This window comes from Anas platyrhynchos, chromosome 27 (genome assembly GCF_047663525.1).
Source record: "Anas platyrhynchos isolate ZD024472 breed Pekin duck chromosome 27, IASCAAS_PekinDuck_T2T, whole genome shotgun sequence".
Classification (NCBI taxonomy): domain Eukaryota; kingdom Metazoa; phylum Chordata; class Aves; order Anseriformes; family Anatidae; genus Anas; species Anas platyrhynchos.
The window spans coordinates 6,290,740-6,309,071 of NC_092613.1; the positions used below are offsets into that span (position 1 = coordinate 6,290,740).

The window sequence follows — 18,332 nt, forward strand, 5'->3', positions numbered from 1 at the left end:
GGCAGTGACACTTTTGTTAGAAAATATTCCATCCTGTCTAAATTAATCTTTTTGTTGCTAATTTTGGAGGTAATCAGATAGCGTGGCAGGCAGCGCTCTCATCACATATATTGGTTGTATTAAAAATAGGATTTAAAAAATGATTTCTTGGGCCCTTTTAAGATGGTCCTGGATCTCTGTCAAGAGGGCTCCATACTGTTCCTCCCCCAGCATTCCTCCCTCTCTGGAATCCTGTTTCGTTATGCCTTTTGGGTTAGCCTTGCTTGCTGCCATAGATATTATTTCTCATATTATATTTCACCTTCTCCATGTCCCATTGCAGCCACAGAACAGGACAATCCCTTATCCCAGCCTCAGCAGGACAGGAGGGGATAATGTTGCTGACAGAAGACTATACGAGGCAATTAACAGCTTTTACCAGCCGCTGGACGCCGATGGGAAGGCAGGTTATCCCATACTTGTCAGGGAGCCACGGAGTGCCTCTCCTGCTTGGAGGGGAGCACAAAAGGGCCTGGGCAAAGAGCAGCTCTGCTCTACTGCTGCTGTGGTCGCTCTCTCCTTGGTCAAGGATTTTTCAAGAGTAGGTTCCAAGGCAGCGTTTGCTGATAGGAGTGGCCTGTGCAAATGTTCCACGCCACCACTGCCTGCTCCACATCACTGCGGTGTGCTCGGGATTGTTCTGGGCTCCTGTCTCTGTGCAACAAATGGTCCCATGAGTGGTAGGAGTAGGCCAAAAGCCATATTTCCCTCCATGGCTCTGCTGGGATCAGTGAAAAAGAGTAATGCAGAGCAATGTTCAGCCTCTGGACTTCCTTAGGAGGGATGGAGGAACGTCAGACTGCATCTGGACTGATCCAGACTGCCCCAGCCTTCCAGGGCCTGGCCTCGACTTCCTAGTGCTGTGGTGTTTATCTACAGCTAGCTCCCTCCAAATGCCTGCCCTGGCCTAGCAGACTTGTAGTGGGTGGCAGCGTACATCCCCCGTTTCTCTCCCAGTTGGTCCTATTTATAGGTTTCAAATGATGGCAGGTGGGGAAAGTGAGACATCTGAAGTATGAGGGACTGTCACCGAGAAGGCAGGGATATTTATTTGAGTTGATGAAACTTGTTGTCATTGCACAGCACCAGGAACTCTGCATATGTGGTGGGGGTCATCATTTCCAGAGCATCGGTGGGCCTGTCAGGCAGGACAGAGCAAACAAAACGCGGTTAGAATGGACAGAGGGATTTCTGCCTAAATAAATTATACCCAGTTATCACCACCTGGACAGCAGTCAAAACTGCAGGAAGTTTCTCCTGAGGGCTAGGATAACATCTCTCCCTCGATGTTTTGTTAGCAGTCTGATCTCCCGGAGCTGTCTCATTTGGCTTTCCTGCACGCTGAGGGTGAGCTGAGGACAACCTGCTCGGCCACAAGTCAGATGGGCTGAAGTCTCCCTGGGGATTTAAAGCCCATGGAGGGTGTTCCCATTGTTGTCTCCACTACTTCTTTTGTCATTATCTTATCTCTACAGGCTGTCTTCCTCAGCTGCAACAGGAACAGGAAAAATCCTTCTGGAAACTGATCTTGCTGTGATGGGCAGGTTTCACAGTCCCTTCCCAGTCTCAGCGGCTGCTTCAGCACTGGGAGCACTCGTTATTCCCCAGTAGTATGGGGAATGGCCAAGGTTGTTCTCTTGCTCCCCAGTACCCAGACGGCTTCTACCATACTTTAGAGAATCAGGGCTGGAGCAACAAAGCAGCTGGAAAAGAAAGGGACTTCATTTCTTTGTGGTTTTTGTTTGTTTTATTTTTCTTCCTTCCTTTCACAGATATTTCAGTGGAGGTGCTGAGTAAAAGTACCATTTAATGCACACTTATCTATGTGCCATTTCTTCCTCAGCCCCTTTCTGGGGGGATTCTACATGTATGCAGTCCTGTGCTGGGGCAGAGAAGTGAATTTGTTTACCTTCCTCAAAGGACTGATGAAGTACCTTGGTGCTGGTCATGCAGCTGAGCGTGATGAGGAGCTGGAAGGAGCCAGCTGGCAGGACGTTAATGGAGCACTGGTTTGTGCTCTGAAGACAGCTCTGAAGAGGCCAGAGGAACATGGCACCAGATCAAATCAGGGATCCATCTACTCGAGGATCCCTCTCACAGTACCCAGGGTGGTGGCCATCCTTGTGCATGATCCTGGAGGTTGGTTTGACCTCCAAGCTCTTCTCTCCTCTTGGGTAAGTCCTTCAGGGCAGCAGTCCCAACCCACCCCTTATTCCCAGCCCCTTGGAGACTCCTTTCAGGCCACTGTTTTTGTGCCACCCAAACAAAGGCTGTCAAAAGCTGCAGTCATGTATGAGGATCGAGGGCAGTGGCAGACAGCACTACAGCAGGAAAAGCAGGTGCATGCTTTCCTGGTGCTTCTCCTCCTGAGACCTTTTTTTTGCTGAGTGTGATAAAGCTGGAAGTTCAAATGGGCTGTCAGAGCTGCGTGGATGGTGGATGGCTGCTGCAGCTTTACAGAAGTTAAATGAGCCTATGGGATCCAAAGGGTAGGAGGGATGGTGTACACCCAGTATTCTATCCTGAATCGCTGTCTGGGGGTGGGACAAGTCACTGAGCAGAAAACCAGACCTTCTCCTTCGTTTGCTATCCTAGGTGCTGGCAGCTGAGCTTGCCGTGACAGCAGATGCAGAGGCAGTGGTTAGTGCTGCAGCCAGGCTCGGCTTTCCTTGTCTAAATACGTTGCTGTAGCAGTGGTGTTGGGCCGAGGGAGAGAAAGAGCCCTGAGGAAGCAGAGGAGAGAGCAGGTATGTGCCCCTTCCCCACAGCCTCCTCCCACTGCGAAGGTGTTTATCCTATTGACAAGCACTGTGGTCCTTTCATAACTGCTGCATTAGCAGAGGATCAAATAGCACTTAATGGGAGCAGTCTCCCTCCTGAAGTGTGATTGAAAAGGTCACCAAGGTGGATGGGGGAAAATATTTGCAGCAGGCTGACATAAGCCTTGGCTTCTGATTGACAACAGGTGGACGTTTTAAGCGCTGCCCTCCCCGTCCAGCATTTCGGCTGCCCTCCCCTCCTTCCACAACCCTGGCTGAATGTTTTGCGGCGGCGCCACGGAGCATCTGCCGAGCTCGGTGGGAGGCACACGGGGCAACGCAGCCCAGCCACAGAATTCAGGGAAGAGGTGATTTGAGGCCAAGTGTTGCTTTCTGAATTGGCAAAATCAAGGAAATCAGTCAAACTGTAAACAAAGCTTTCTCGTGAAACTGCCCCAAGCTGAATTGTTCGGTTGAACATGATGGGGCTCTTCTATTTTATGGCACAAAATACATAGTTGATTTTTTTTAATATAGCTTTATTACTCGAGGCTGCTGGTTTTGCTGGGTTTTGCCTCTCCCTGCTGCTGGCCCTACAGTGGGTTTGATGAAGTGAAGTTGCCAGGTCTCAGATTACCGACATTTTTAACACCCTCAGTTTGTCCAAGCCAGCAGAAATCTTACTACTGCCCTGGCAAGCCTGTCCCCGAGGTCACGGACACATACTGATTGCTTTACGTGTCTTCTCACCCTACTCTCTTGCTGCTTTTGGTGTCCCATCTGTCTTATATGGTTTCATCTGGGAGAATGCAGAGCACTGAATCCAGGCCAAGTTGCTGATGACAAGCCAATTAAAGATCTAGCAGGAGAGGAGTACCTTAATGAAGGAGAAGTGGGAGGAAGGGCAGTTTGCCAAGGCTGTGCTGTGACACTCTCGCTTAGGAGAGCTAATTGTGTGTCGTAATTGATGGTTCAAGGGAGCTATTCACTGCACAGACTAGGCAGAGGAACAGAGAGCTCTTTTGATGGCATATTCTGAAAGGCTTTGATGGGATCACAACTTCCAAGGGCGAGTTCATCTTCCGTGGTGCCAGGCAAACAGTTTGAACACGGAGCTGCACAGTCTTACACCGCTCTAATAGCTGATCTGGAAAGTATGCTAAAGCCACGTCAGTGGAGACAAAAAGCCTAGAGCAGGAATCTTCATGGGACCACTAGTGGTCATGCTGAAGGTCAGGTGCTGCCCAGCAGCCCTGAGCACGAGCCAGGTCGCCTCCCTGCAGCATACAGCGCGCTGGGAACAGCCAGCGTGAGCGGGAGGTGGGTTCTGGTGCTGGCTGCAGGAGGTGCTTTGCTGGATTATTTCATTAGGGACGCGTGTGCTGGAAACTTGCAGGGTAACGTGACGTTGGCCCAGCCCATCCTCGCAGGGAGCTGGTGGCAAATGGCCCAGTTACAGCAGCGTGCTGGCGATGAGGTTGCTGACAGATCCGCATAGCAGGACGCTGGTCTCAGGGCACCATCCTGTGTCTGCTTCTCTTCTTCATCCAAGTCAGTCAAAGCAAGGCACTCCTTCACCTCTGGGAGATGCTGGAGCGTAAGGAATACTTGCAGATACTAAGAGAATTTTATTGCCCTTGGTTTGGTTTTGCTTCCTGGCTCCTGTTTCCATGATGCGTTCCCTTTCTGAAGGGTGGCACTGAGGTTCCTTTGACTGGCAACCAAATTAACTGGTAACTAATTACCTGACTCACCAAACAGGAGGGATGAATCGGAGAGTCTCTGGATGCAGTCTCTAGCTCTGAAAGGGAGTGGGGACTGGCAAATAGTTGTATCAGGTCTTGTGTGTTTTATCCTCAAGTTCAGAGGAGGATTTTTCTAGTGGTTGCCCCAGGGATGAACACGTCTCACATTAAGCAAGTCACACAGTGGCTCTGTGTTTCCCACCTCCTCGGAAACAGTCTGGGATGTAACTCATGGACAGCATCACGGTCCAGCAAAATGCTATTAACCAAAAAGCACCGTAAAGTGCTGTTATTGTAGCAGCTGTGTTTGGCACCAGCCTCTGCCAGGAAGGTCTGTTTGCAGCAGAGAGCCCCTGCCCTTGACAAATACCTGCGTTCACACTGTCCTCCCTGCCCTGCGACCTCTCCTCACAGCTTCTAAACTTCCTCTCACCAGGGTGGTTATTTCCTTATTATTGACACCTGCTTGGACAGACAGGCGCGCTGACCATTTACAGAGCCACCGGGACTGCAAGCTTTTATGCATCCCTATATAAAGAGGTGTTAAAATTGGCCATGTGTAATTTATAGTCTGCAGCAGGAGACTCAGCCCACTGGGACGCAGCACGCTGGAGCATTAGCTCTGCTGTCAGCTCAATTGTCAGCCGGATGCCGAAGGAGTGGATACCCTTCAGGTCACAGCTTTCCGCATTCTTGATCACAAGTCAGCAGAGTCATGAGCCTTAAGACAACTGTTGTGATTCTTAGGCCCTGAAGCACTCAGCAGGTCCTGATAAAATGCTCTTACACAGTCATGTACACAAACACATGCGCACACACACGTGCATCCCAAATGATGGAAGAATCATCACTATGACTGGCAGAGAAGACAGACACCAAAGTGGTATTTCTGTCTAGATCAAATACCAATCTGTGATTTCTGCCTTAAAGATATGAAAGTCTTGCCAGCAGGGAAGAATTAGGACCCTCAATTAGGCTTTGATGGCAGGGGTGTTGGTAGCTCTCAAAGTTTGTGTATAAATGCTGCCTTGTTAATTCAAATGAATGCTTTGTCTTACTTAAAGGTTTCTTCATTGCTCCACTGCTGACCAGATATATAGGTGCCCTGTCATACGGAGCACAAAGTTCACTGTAGTTTGGCTACTGAAGGAGAATGCCCAAGGATAGGGACAACAAATTGCCAAAATAACTGAACAGCAAGTCACTCCCAACTGGCATTTACTGCAGCCAAGAGTTTCCGAGTCCAGTGTCTCATGGCCGTTTGTCCTCCCAGATTTGATTCCTGACCTTAGAAAAGACCTCTGAATTTGAGTGGCAGAAAGCTGTGTCACAGTCCCTATTATGAAAGTTAAAAAAAAAAATCCGTGTTAATTTTGTCAGATGCTTCTGCTGCTTTATTCCAACTATGAAGCTGTTTCAGACTCAGCCAGATCTAGTGGTTAAAAATTGGATTTTCCTCTTTGTGGTCAGTTATTTTTATTTTTCCTTCTGTCACCTTGTCCTCCCTTTTGCCATTTATCTTCATCGGGTTTTTATTATTTTTCTCCCCATCTCTCTGTTGTCAGACTGAACAAGTCAAGCTTCTTCACTGTTCTTTAAAACACCTAGCTCTCTAGTACCTTGAGCAGCCCGTGATACCGTCTCCATATGTCTTCCTTTTTTAGCAAATAATTCTTGAATGTGCATGAACGTCCGTGTTGCCCTCATTCTGGTGGAGCCTTCAGAAGGTGAGATGGCTTACGGATCCCTGCCCTTTAGGGAGCAGCAGACCCTGGCTGCTTCCTGCCATTTTGGTCCAGGAAAGCATCAGCTCACTGTTCTGTGGTTGGAGTAAAAACAGAAAACAAGAAGAAAGAAAGAAATTCATTTTTGTTAGGAATGTAGAAAACAAAACAGAAACTGTCACAGTGCTGCTGTAGATGTCTCTGGTGCTGCTGGTCTAGTTGTGTGCCTGCATCTTGAGTGCAGTCTGTGCTTCTGTCTGCCATCCCTGGCTCAGACAGGATATGAAGGTGAACAGCAGTTCAGAGAGGAGTGATAAGGATAATGAAATGGGCACCCACCCGTGAAGCAGATAAATGGAGATTTCTTTTGAAAACGCAAAAAGCATGGTGGGAATTGCATCAAATAACTGTACAGACTGGAGTGGGAGGATGAACAGAAAATGACTGTTAATTGGTTTTCGTTCTCCTAGTGGAAAAAACAAAGTATGGGATCAAATAAAACAAAAGAAAACAGGTAAGCACTGCGGTGTAATCAGGGTGTGGAGCTCCCTTGTCATACAAAGATGTCCACAGACCTTTCCTCCAAGAGAGGCATGTTTGTACCACCTATGCAAGGTCAAAGAAACCTGATCGCTCAAGGTCTCTTCCTCACTGAAGGCTGATGAGAGCAGCTTGTATCCTCTCCGAGCATGCACAAATTTATTCTTAATAATAAGCTAGGGCTTCCCAGTTATTAATAATAACTGATATCAGACTGCAGCATGTCAGCAATTCTTCACAGAACTTTAATGACAGACCTTATGGTAAGCAAAACCATTAGAAGGGAACTGTTGCCAGGAATCCTAAATCTCTGACAGTGGTATGCTAAGGTTTGGATGCTTCCCCCCTAGCCTGCTTTATGGGGATAGTTTGTCAAGATTATTTTTGACTCTCAAAATTTCCCTCTTCTGCAGTGATTGCCCTTCTTTATGGTTGTTGTACCTTTGCAGATGTGCCTCTTGCTGACACCCCGTGTTGGTGACCACCAGGGACCCAGCTGCAGCTCGCTCTCAGCTGCCCACTTAGGCTTTTGGGTTCACTAGGGGTTTGCTTGTACCCAAGCCTTGTATCAATGCTCTGACCTTGCATCTATGGAACAAAGGTTAGAACCATGTGATATAGAAAATTATAAAGCCTTTTTTATAAATACAGCAGGGAGCACTGCAAGCCTCAGCTGCTCTGTGAACTGTCACAGCTTTCCTGCCACCTTCTGAGCAGGTCAGCGTGGCTGGGGGCCTGGGAGCTGTTCATGTGGCTTTGCTGTATAGCTTAGTGCGAAAAAAAAACATTCATTCCTTAGGCGAAACATTTAGGGAACTGCTGGAACTGCTAGAGCCTGAAAGAGGCTTCAATTCTTGGAGACTTATAAAGGCAAACTGGGGCTGTCCCTCTCCATTTACCCTCTGGTTGAGCTCAGAAATCAGCTGACATAGTTAAGCTGACAGTTATTAAATTTATATGTCCTTTGCTCCTGTCATTCTGTCCTCCTGTCTGATCTGGCAGTTTGGGTCTGTTGACCTTTGTGGCATGTAGCAAAGCCAGTGTATCTTGGCTTCTGTCTCAGACGGCTGTGGCTTGTTGCTTAAGGAAGTTTATTTCTCAAGGATATAGTCATAAGTCAGCAATGTGCATGTTCTATTTTTGTAGACATACCTAGAGAGTCAGGAAGAAGGCCAAAACTCTTCCAGAGAAGACAGACAGCAGATCTCAATGTTCTTATCAATGAGATGTAAGTTCATAAGCTACAAAGAAGATACAAATTGTACAACAGGATAAATAAAGAGAGAGGGCATGGAAAACAAATGTGCCTGCACACTGACATGACACCAGAGGAAGACAATGATAAATAGGTAAATACTTTAGGAGGAAAAAGCTGTAATTCTAGGGTAGACGTACAGGAAAAAGAACTAAAGCAATTTTTGAAAACTGGGTATATAGTCCTAATACACACAACACACAGAAATGCTGTCTTCATATTCTTGCAGAAGGTGGGCAGCAGCAGTTAATGGTTTATTTGACTGCTCCCTGCTTTTTGGAAATCCTGGGCTGCTGGACATCTTGTTCTCTGTGCTAGGTTGTCCCTCCTGCACCAGCAGCCTCCCACCTCTGCTGCTGATGGTTTGGGGTGGAACCCGAGTTCTTTGTTATTGTCAGGACAGGAATGGTAAGGATGGCCAGGAGGAGCATCTCGCTTGTGTATTCCTGTTCCTGGTGGGGAGTGGGAAATTGTCAACGTGACCCAGCTAGCCATGAGGATCCAGGTGGAGTCCAAAATTGTAGTGACACTGAGGAATACAGGTAAACATGATTTTTTTCCTCCTTCTCTCCTTTACCACGTGCTGCATGAGCAGCTCTCCTCCTTTATAATCACTGCAAGGAATAATACCTTTGTTCTGTTTAAAGCCTCTTCAAAGTAGACACACTTATTGGGTGAAAAGAGGGGAGTAAGTGGTGAGTGCAAAATGGGATATGCCTGAAAGATAAGCTGAATTAAACTGGAAAGCAGGTGAATGGCTGCAGGATGACCCAGTTGCTGTCATGAACATAGATAGCTCCGAACCATCTGATACTCTCACATCTGTCAATCAAAGAGATTGATAAGGACATGCTGGGATTTGTGTAGGCCCAAACTGCAAGCAATTTGCTTGCCATTCAGTTTGCCTCAGAGCAACAGACCAGCTCCCTCTAAATTCGGGGTTAACTAGGGCCTTTGCGTGGGTCTTGTTTCCTCCTGCTCAGCTTCTGGCACTGGTATTGTCTGCCCGGCCACCCATCCCAGAAGACAGCCCTCCCTCATCTGTCACCCGTTTTGACACAGGATCTGTCTCTGACACCCACTCCTCCTTTCCTCCCTTCTCCTAGTATTGCCATGATGTATCGGCACCCCTGACATTATCCTGCCCATTTCAATGATGCATCTCTCCATCCATCTGCCATGAAAAGTGACCTGCTCACTATGTCCCTCCACCCTTCAATCAGACAGGAGCCTGCCTGTCTGTCTGACCACGGGCAGGCAGAACGTGCTTCATGGTTGAAAATACAGAGAGCGTGAGACCTTATGTCACCAAAAGCAATCCTTAAAAAGTAGCTCATGGAGACTGTCAGAGGACCAAGTTGTAAACTGGGCTACAAGGTACAGTGTCATCACACAGTTCCTATTCAGAGGCTCTGCCTTTTCCAGGCAGTTGCAAAAATATCTGAGTTGTAGGAAATAATGTTGCAACAAGATAACCGAGCTCAATGGGAGACCTTAAAGGAGGGGAAGGTGATTTTATTTTAAAAAGTTTTAATTCACTCATATACACGTGTACCCTCAAGGACCCAAGTGCTTTTATCCCAGTGGTTGTCCCAGCACACAGGCACCAAGACGCAAGCATCCAAGTGACTCCTGTGACTGCAGGGAAGGCTCCAGGTACTCAGTACCCATTAGTCAGGTCTGAACATTTCAAACTGAGGTGACTTGCAAAACGAAGCTTGGGGTCTTCAGGAGCCTTGAAGTATCGGCAGAATTTATCATCTAGCACTATCAAGACTAGGCCATGTAGCAATCTGATCATTTTTTAGGCATCTGACATGGTCTGTGGTGGTCTCAGGCTGGGTAACTGAGGACATGGACGTGCAGACTTGTTACATTGGCTTTGATGATCACCAGAGACTGTTGCCATCACTCTTCCTGCTCTGTTCACCTACAAGTGCCATTGAGTGCACCTGGTCAGTGAGGTCTCTGCCCTGCTTCTCCTGCCCCTTCTGTCATGGAGCAGCTCTGCTTCTCCTGCTCCCTGAATTCCAACTCTTACGAGCATTCCTGTGCTAAGGTTCCTGGCATGGCCTTGTGACTGGGAATGAGCAGTAAAGGCCTGTGGCAGAGCCTGTCACACATTAGGTCACCATCACATGGGAAAATGGGTGAGGGAACTGGCTGCCACAGGGTGTTTGGGGGGGAAAAACCTCAGCTGCATTCATGATGCAGTCAAGTCCCTCACAAGGCCAGCACGAACCCCACAACTGTCAGCCAAGACAGTTATAGGGTGATATCAGACCTGCTTTGGGCCCGAACCCAAGAAAACATTTGTAGGCTGGGCACTTACCGTCTTGCTTAGTGTCATCTGTCCTTTTCTGTGCTTACAGGCAGGAGGTCAGGTTACCCTGATAGCAATCGGAGCTTACAAGGGCAGGCTTCTCTCTGTTAGTGGTACTGGGCCAGGTGAGCTCCACTGATTCTCCTTAGCCACAGGCAGATACTAATTCCACTTGAAGGAGACTGAAAGAGGTGAATGGGAAACCCAGTTTCTTCTCTCCCTCACGGGTGCTCATCGAAGGTCAACTAGGAGAGGAGTTTGGCGTTATTCCCTGGGCTTGGGTAATGGAGGGGTGTCCCAGCCCTTCACCTGGTAGAGTTTCTGTCTTTGAACCATGTCCAATCCATGTCTGGGTGCATGAGCTGAGCTCCAAATTATTGGCTAGGTCAGTCAGTTAATTGGTTTTCCAGAGAATTTAGCTACTGATCATCAGCCTCAGCACAGGCAAAACTTCCAGAGGTTCCTGGAATAATAGATCATTTCAAAATAACCTTTGGTACCTCTGAGCCATGAGGGATGCTCTACTGCCAGGCTGCATCCTGGATTTGCACAGAGCCTGTGCTCTGGATCCAAAGCAGTGTTGTAGTTACTACAGGACATCCATCAGGACTAAATGCTGGGAGTCTGAAAACTGTCTGAGATGTGCCATCTGCATTTGCCTTAGATGGGGGAATCCCATCCCAATAGTCACACTGGATTTGTGGTGGACATCCCCACTCTGCACTACACGAAAGCAGTGACTGTAGCATTTTAAAGCATTTTAGCAACTTGCCTTAGCTGTCCAAGGTATTATACATTAGGCAACTTGTACAACTGTCTCTTAGTGTCCATGTCCACCTCGTTGAGACTCTGTGTCTCTTGAGCATAAAGCTTGAGAAGAACACAGAGTGGATCGTATTCTTGCTCTTTCACAACAAAGGCTCTGGGTTCTCAGGATTAATGCACTGGTTGCCCATTTCTGCGTTTTATCCTCATTTGGTTGAGAAGTGAGATTTTTGTGCTCTCAGTACAACTGCTAACAGACAATTCAATGACGGGGTTGCAAACATAGATGTGTAGAGGGACAGGGCTGGCTGAGCTGGCTGTGCTTTAGGATAATACTCTGTGGGACAGTAACAAAATCTGTCTATGTCGTAAATAAACCTGAATAGCTTATTTTGGCAAAGAATTTTCATTCCTGACAGATGCAATTTTGAGACAACCAGTAACCACTTGCTAATCTAGGATGAAATACTGTTGGAATCTGACATCTTCAGGTCAGCTCATAGAATTTGGTGGGTTTCCAGTGGAGTCTTCTCTCACATGTCTGAAAGGAAATAATCTTTATGAGAGCTGTCAAAAGGAAGGGAATGCCCAGGCTTACAAATCATTGAAGCAAGTTATTGGAAAGGGATGTGCCAGAGGATTGCTAAGTAAAGCACGTTACATAAGGCTGCCCTTTGGGTTTCTGAGGTCTGGTAACTGGGACATTTTCAAGTTTATCGGGATGAGTTTAGTATCTCCTGTGTTGTTAGTACTTCCCTGCTTTTCGAGGCAGACCTTTTGCATTTTGCTGGCTGTAAATGTACATAAAGATGTGTAAATGTGATTCGTTGGGATGTGTCACCTGCACCTTAATGACTTAAATCTGTTCCTGTATTATCTCAGCAAACTGTGGGACAGTCCAAGCTATCTCACCAACAGGAAGAATACTTAACGATTGACTGGGGAGAAAGCTGTTTAATTTATACTAAAGGAGTTAGGGAGTTAGTTGGTTTCTTGGGAAGCACATAAAATGCAAATATCCTGTTCTCCTGCTACTTTATCTTGGTACCACTTGCTGGGCTTTCTTTGTGATTAGTTGCTTAGCCAGTCTTGGTGCATTGGAGGTATGGTTTTACACAGCAGGGTAAGGGGCTCATTGCTTGGTGTGAGGGGGCTTACATTCATAGAATCTAGAAAATCCCAAGTTGGAAGGAACCCACCAGGATCATCAGGTCCACCTCCAGGCTCCACACAGGACCAAAAATCAGAACCTGTATCTGGGAGTGTTGTCCAAACGCTTCTTGAACTCAGCTCGGTGCTGTGGCCACGTCCCTGGGGAGCCTGTCCCAGCGCCCGACCACCTCTGGGTGCAGAACCTCTCCCTCACCCCCAGCCTGACCCTCCCCTGTCCCAGCTCCATGCCGTCCCCTTGGGTCCTGTCGCTGTCCCCAGAGAGCAGAGCTCAGCGCCTGCCCCCCCGCTCCCTGTGAGGGAGCCGCAGGCCACCATGAGGCCTCCCCTCGGCCTGCTCTGGGCCAAACAAACCCAGGCACCTCAGCCGCTCCTCACACGTCTTCCCCTCAGGCCCTTCACCATCTTGTAGCCCGCCTTTGGGCACTCTGTAGTAGTTTTATTTCCTTTTTGTACCGTGGTGCCCAAACTGAACTCAGTAGTGATGGTGAGGCTGCACCAGTGCAGAGTAACCATTTAAATGGTTAGAAACAAAATGTTTAAAAATGACGTTTGCCTTAGATTCTTGCCTCTCCTGTTGGATAGCATTGCACTAGGCAGCCTGATTCCAGGCTAGGTCACATTGCTGGGGGTCTGGAGTTTGTCCACCTTTTAGCACTTGAAGTGCTTCGTGTCCGGGCTGTCCTACAGACCTGTACTCTTCCCTGAAGACGATAAGCTGCTGTACGTTACCATCTGCTTTTTAGAAGTGTCGATGTGCTCCTGTCTGCCCTGCCTCACAGTATTGCATTTTTAGTACTGCTTTTGAAGTTACAGAATACAACTAAAATGATCACCCAAGGTGTTACTCTGTCCCTGTGGCTAGCAACATGGGCAATGAAACACCAGACAAGCCAGCAACTCAGACCTGGAAGAGGGGGGAGCAAGGAGAGCTTTGGGTGGTCTGTGGGTGCCCACCACCCTCAGCGGTCTGAGGAAATTGTGTCTTCAAAGAGTTCTTTAAGAAAGCAGCATTTTTTGAGAAGACCTATTCTTAAATGTGCTTGGCCACTCACTTTAACCAAAGTTCAATTTATCTGATCAATTAGTAACCCTAATTATTCCTGAGATTGGTTTCAAGGCAATTAAGCTACAGTTTCCTTTAGAACATACAGGGCCATTCAGTTGTATGAAAGTTTTTAATGAATCACGGTGAAGAGGAAACACAATCTGCAGAAAAAACACCACTCCAAACTACTTGTCAAATACTGAAGAATTATGTTAATCATCTCAGATTTGTCCAGCACCCTTACTGGTATGGACTGAAATAATAACAAATAGGAGACAGGTGCATCAGGTTCCCGTAAAAAAAAAAAAAAAAATCATCTGGATGTCTCACAGGCTAACAGCTCTGTGACAGGCTTCCTCTACTAGAGGGAGAGGGCGAGAGAGAGAGATTAAGTGTGAGAGAAGGAGAGGCAGAAGTCGAGACAGGGAGCAGCTGAGGAGGATCCCAGGGACCCAGCACTGATCCCACAGCTGAGCACTGACTGCAGAAAGGACACGGGAGCTGCAGCTTTGACAGCACGCAGAGTAGAAGAGGACTCCTGGGAGACGTGTGTAGGTCAGTGCTTTTTACCTGTTTGAGTAGCTGTGGTTACTGTTAGCTAAAGGCATGTTTGAGCTCCTTGTGATCACCTTCACAAGGCAGAAAAGCTGACCGGTGGGGAATAGTGGACACCACTAGTTTTATACCCACATAAAGGAAAACTCTGTGACCTTTTTGTGAAATTGTCGGATTCCTGGGGCAAGCAGGGATTGAAGGGGAGAGACATCCTCTCCTTCCATCATGGTTATTTCTTTCTATTTCAATTATTTCTCTGTTGTGTGCTGGCATAATTTTCTAGCTCTGGGTAAGACTTATTTTATTCTGACAATTGAGTGCTGGATACAGTTTGACAGAAGACAGCCTTCAGAAGGAATGGGACAGCATTCCCAGCAACGGGAGTCCTCTGTCACCTCTGTGGGTGCCAGGCATTAACTTGTGCAGGCAAAGGACGGGCAGGGCATTACTAGAACAATGTTGAAAATAATGTTCAGGCATCCTGCAAAGAAAGTGGGAAGGCAGCGTGTGCTGTGGCTTCTTGGAATTTCAGAGGGATTTTCTGTAGTATTTGTTTCAGTGACAAACTTCCTTGCATGTGAGGGTATGAAATATTAAAATAGTTTGTAATGTGAGGACTGGGTATTTCTCATCTGTTGCTACTGGCAGGTTGGGGAAACAAATCAGAAGTGGGGTATTTATTAGGTGCTCTTTTTGCGTGTAGATTTAAAGTGGGGGGAATGAGAAGAAGCCTCATAACTTGAATCCCTTGCGGCATCTGAATAGCGCAGCTTGCCTTACTGTGCAGTGAGTGCGTGCTCGAGTGCTGGTGCATGCGGAGTGGTTCAAACATACACATATAACTGTAAGTGGTGCAGAAGATGTTTGGCAGATCCCAGTAACCATATGGGGTCACATGAAAGCAGCTAAAGCATACCTTATTCTCTACATTCATTAAAGAGGTCAATGTGTTTAAAATATAATTTTTGTTAGTGTCTCAGGGAGGGGTGAAAAGTACTGAAGGGCTGATAAGTCCGGTACTATGTTGATGTTTAATCACATACTTGCTGAGTCCGTGTTAAAAACCCTATTGCCGTCTATTTTGTTTTCCCAAACGCAAAACAGCAAGGAAATTCCAAATACTGGCCAGCTCGGGCATTGGAGCATGCAGCAAAGTGGGCAGCTACCACAAGAGAAAAGTAGGAATATCAGGTTTAGAGGCAGCCAGGCTCCGTTTAAATCATGGATTGTGCTAGCAACCCCCTTCAGTCAGTCATGAATGCAAACAGATTAAATCAGTCCTGAAGGAAATAGTAGGCATTCTGTACACCGTGGGAAGGAGGGAGCTAATCTGCAGTGTGAAAGTGGAGTACTGGTGCTTCTTGAATTTGTTCCACTGCTTTTAATCTTTTCTGTATATTGAGTTGCATCTCAGTGTGTGAAAATCCAGCTAACTGCAGTGGGTTTAATCATGGCTTTGTATGAATAGTGATGATGGACCTCAGCTTGCTGGGAAACTGGCATCTTGGATGTGGGATGTAAAAATAACCAAGGCTTTGGGCTCTAAAATAGTCCCTTAAATTTCTTCTGCAATGTACAACATGGAGGATCTGGTGTTGAGGGGCTGGGTTGGGCATGGACATCTGCTGAGATGGAACCGTGAGTTTTTGGGGCACCACATTTATATAAAATCAAATGTGAGTCCAGAAGACTCATCTGGGGCAGCCATGTGCATGGCGTGACTATTGCTCATCCTGATGCAGGGTGCTTTCCTGTTTAAAAAAAACAAATGCTGTTCTGTGATCCATTTAATTCCTAGCATGATCTGATGGAAGGAATGTCTCTGTACATGTACATGACCAGTGAGGCCAGTACTGTCAGATTCACCTGATTGAATATAGTACACAGGGCTGCAGGTAAATGATAGCCTTTGCCGAATTTAGACTTTTATTCCATTTTCTATGCCCTTACCCATCCTTAATTGAATGCACTTTTTTTTTCATATTGTATTTTTGAATATTGTGTTTGTGAGAATCTTGCTGCTAATATGCCAAAGTGGATGTTGTACCTGACTTTTGAGCTTTGTACATCTTGACCCACTGCTTATCTCTGAATATTTCTGCCCAAAGGCCCTGCTGACATCACCCTGACCTTCAGTGCAGTGACTGACCAGATACCCATGCTGCCGAGGATGGTGTGGCTTAGCCAAGTGGCTCTAATGGGAGATGAGCTTTTGACCTTGGTTGTCTGTTGGCAGACTGGAAAATCTATTCAGCTTTTTGGACTCTTCAGGTCTTAATTTCCTTACTCCTTGCTCTGTCTGGGCCATGTAGTAGGCACCAATAGTCTCTAGGAAGAGTTGTGCCAGTCATCTACCAGTTCTGACTGGTGATTTCATGTATACCAAAGAGGATGGGAATTATAGAGAAAACACGATTCTTCCAATCTTCTGTTTCTAATTAAAATGTACTTTTAAATTCAGTCCTGAAATATCTGTCCTGCAGCTGTTGCCTCTTGACACTTCTTCATTGCCCTTCATTAGGGGAATGAACTTGCTTCCAGGGAAAATAGCACCCTCTTTGCATTGAAAGCGGTGACCGCTGCTGAATGTACAGGGCTTCGTTCTGACATTTTGCGGGTTTTCAATGGTATGTGTTAGTTTATCCACTGGCATGCAGGGGTTAACAGGACTTTTGGGTGGGCGGGTGGAAAACAAGCTGTGAAATGGAAGAAGGTCAGCCTCTTGGAGGGGTTTACTCGGTCACAGATGGTTTTAAGTTATCAGTCCCTTATAGGAGAGGTCTCCATCCCTTCCCCCCCATCACCCAGTAAAACCTATGTGAACCAGGGCTGGAAATAAGGCAAAGCCTTATTAGGTCTAGGTCCAGTGCACCAGGCAGAATTGTGGCTCTCCTGGTGCCTATCTACATAGCTAGGAGTTCCTCAGCCATTCAGGCTGACTCCAAGAGCTAAATGTGATTTGAGACTAAATACCATTGGCAATGCAATTTTCAGCGTATGTAGGTAGGGGAGCTGCAGTAAGCCTCACAACTCTGGATAGCTTACGTCCTCTAGTTGGGCTAACTCTGCTAAGTGGAAGGCTTTTGCAACAGCTGGTGAGAACTGAATTCAGGTTTCAGTAGAAACCAGTCAATGGGGTGCAACCCATGGCTTACGTGAAGTGTTACCGTCTTCAGAGACTCGTGAAGCAGCTGTTCTTATTCAAGGTGCTCACTGTTAAGACATCAGCTCCCAAAGAACCGCGTGATACAACTGCTGCCCTGCGCCCATGAGGCTAACATCCAAGGAATTATTTTTGGGATGATCATTAGGCAACGAACAGGTCATGGGAAACCCACTAGGACGCTAGAAGGTGGTGTCTGCTGCTGCGTCAAAGTGTTTTTTCAGCAGCAGATGAAATGCACTGTCTTAATTTCTTGGCTTGCTTCTACTTTTTTACTACTGCAAATGTAACAACAGATGTAAAACTGAATGGTCTTAGCCCTAAGATAACCTTGAGCAATCAAATTTTCCTATACTGATGTTGTTTTCTTATGATTTAGAAAAGTGTAAATATTGTCACCAGCCATAACTGTCAGGAGGAAAGAAGAAATTTTCCCGTTTCCCTTTTAAATTGCCAATCAAAATGATGTTCCCTAACCCTGCAAAGAAGCTCTTGACCAGGTTTGAGCAACCCGGTCTAGTGGAAGGTGTCTTGCCTATGGCAGGGGAGGTTGGAATTAGATGGTCTTTAAGGTCCCTTCCAACCCAAAGCATTCTATAGGTCTAGGATTCCATCTCTGGGTTGGAACAGTTGCCAGATGGTGCTGCCACCACCGGTGTCTCTTCCACTGAAAGATCAATTCTCTGAGACTAGTGGAAATGGTGCCCTTCATGGGCCTTCTGTCCTTGACCAATATAACACGAGTCTTAGTTACAGGACCAAGTGTGTACTGTACGTTCCCATTAATTACGGGTTTTAGAACTTGTAATTTGATGGGACACCAAAAGAAACCTTGTTCTGGTTCTGCTAGCCATGACAGCATGTGAACCGTGTGAAGGAACTATTTCCTTCAGACATCTCAAGAGTCTCCCAGTCTGTGTTCTACTATGAAGACCAAGCCCAGGCTTGGTTTCCCAATGCACAAATGCCAGAATCCACTGTTCTTACTTCTCTGCTAAGGAATGATGAGCTCTCCTACGGACTCGTGACCTCTGAGAACCCATCTCCTGGTGTGTCCTACAAAACTTGGACGTACAGCTTGTCCTGTCCTTGAACAAACCATTGATCCACACAAATGTTTGTCCCTTGTGGCACAAAGTCTTGACCCAGCTGGCACTTGGAAATGCACCGTTGCCGTGACTGATGGTCACATATGACCAAGCTGGCCAACTGCCTTGCTTGAGGCTTGCCGGGTTCAAGTGTGCCT

The 18,332-nt window shown here is 46.8% G+C and overlaps 1 protein-coding gene across 6 annotated transcripts in view; it reads left to right on the forward strand.

The window, feature by feature from the left end:
* The window catches only part of IGFN1 (immunoglobulin like and fibronectin type III domain containing 1), a 48,980-nt gene that overhangs the window by 1,220 nt on the left and 29,428 nt on the right, over positions 1 to 18,332 (forward strand). For 3 of the 6 annotated variants that reach the window (XM_072028269.1, XM_072028272.1, XM_072028273.1), the window contains exons 3-4: positions 323 to 2,213; positions 2,635 to 2,786. The gene's annotated coding sequence lies outside the window, so the exon portion shown is untranslated. The other 3 variants (XM_072028270.1, XM_072028271.1, XM_027444935.3) reach the window with 3 other exon arrangements.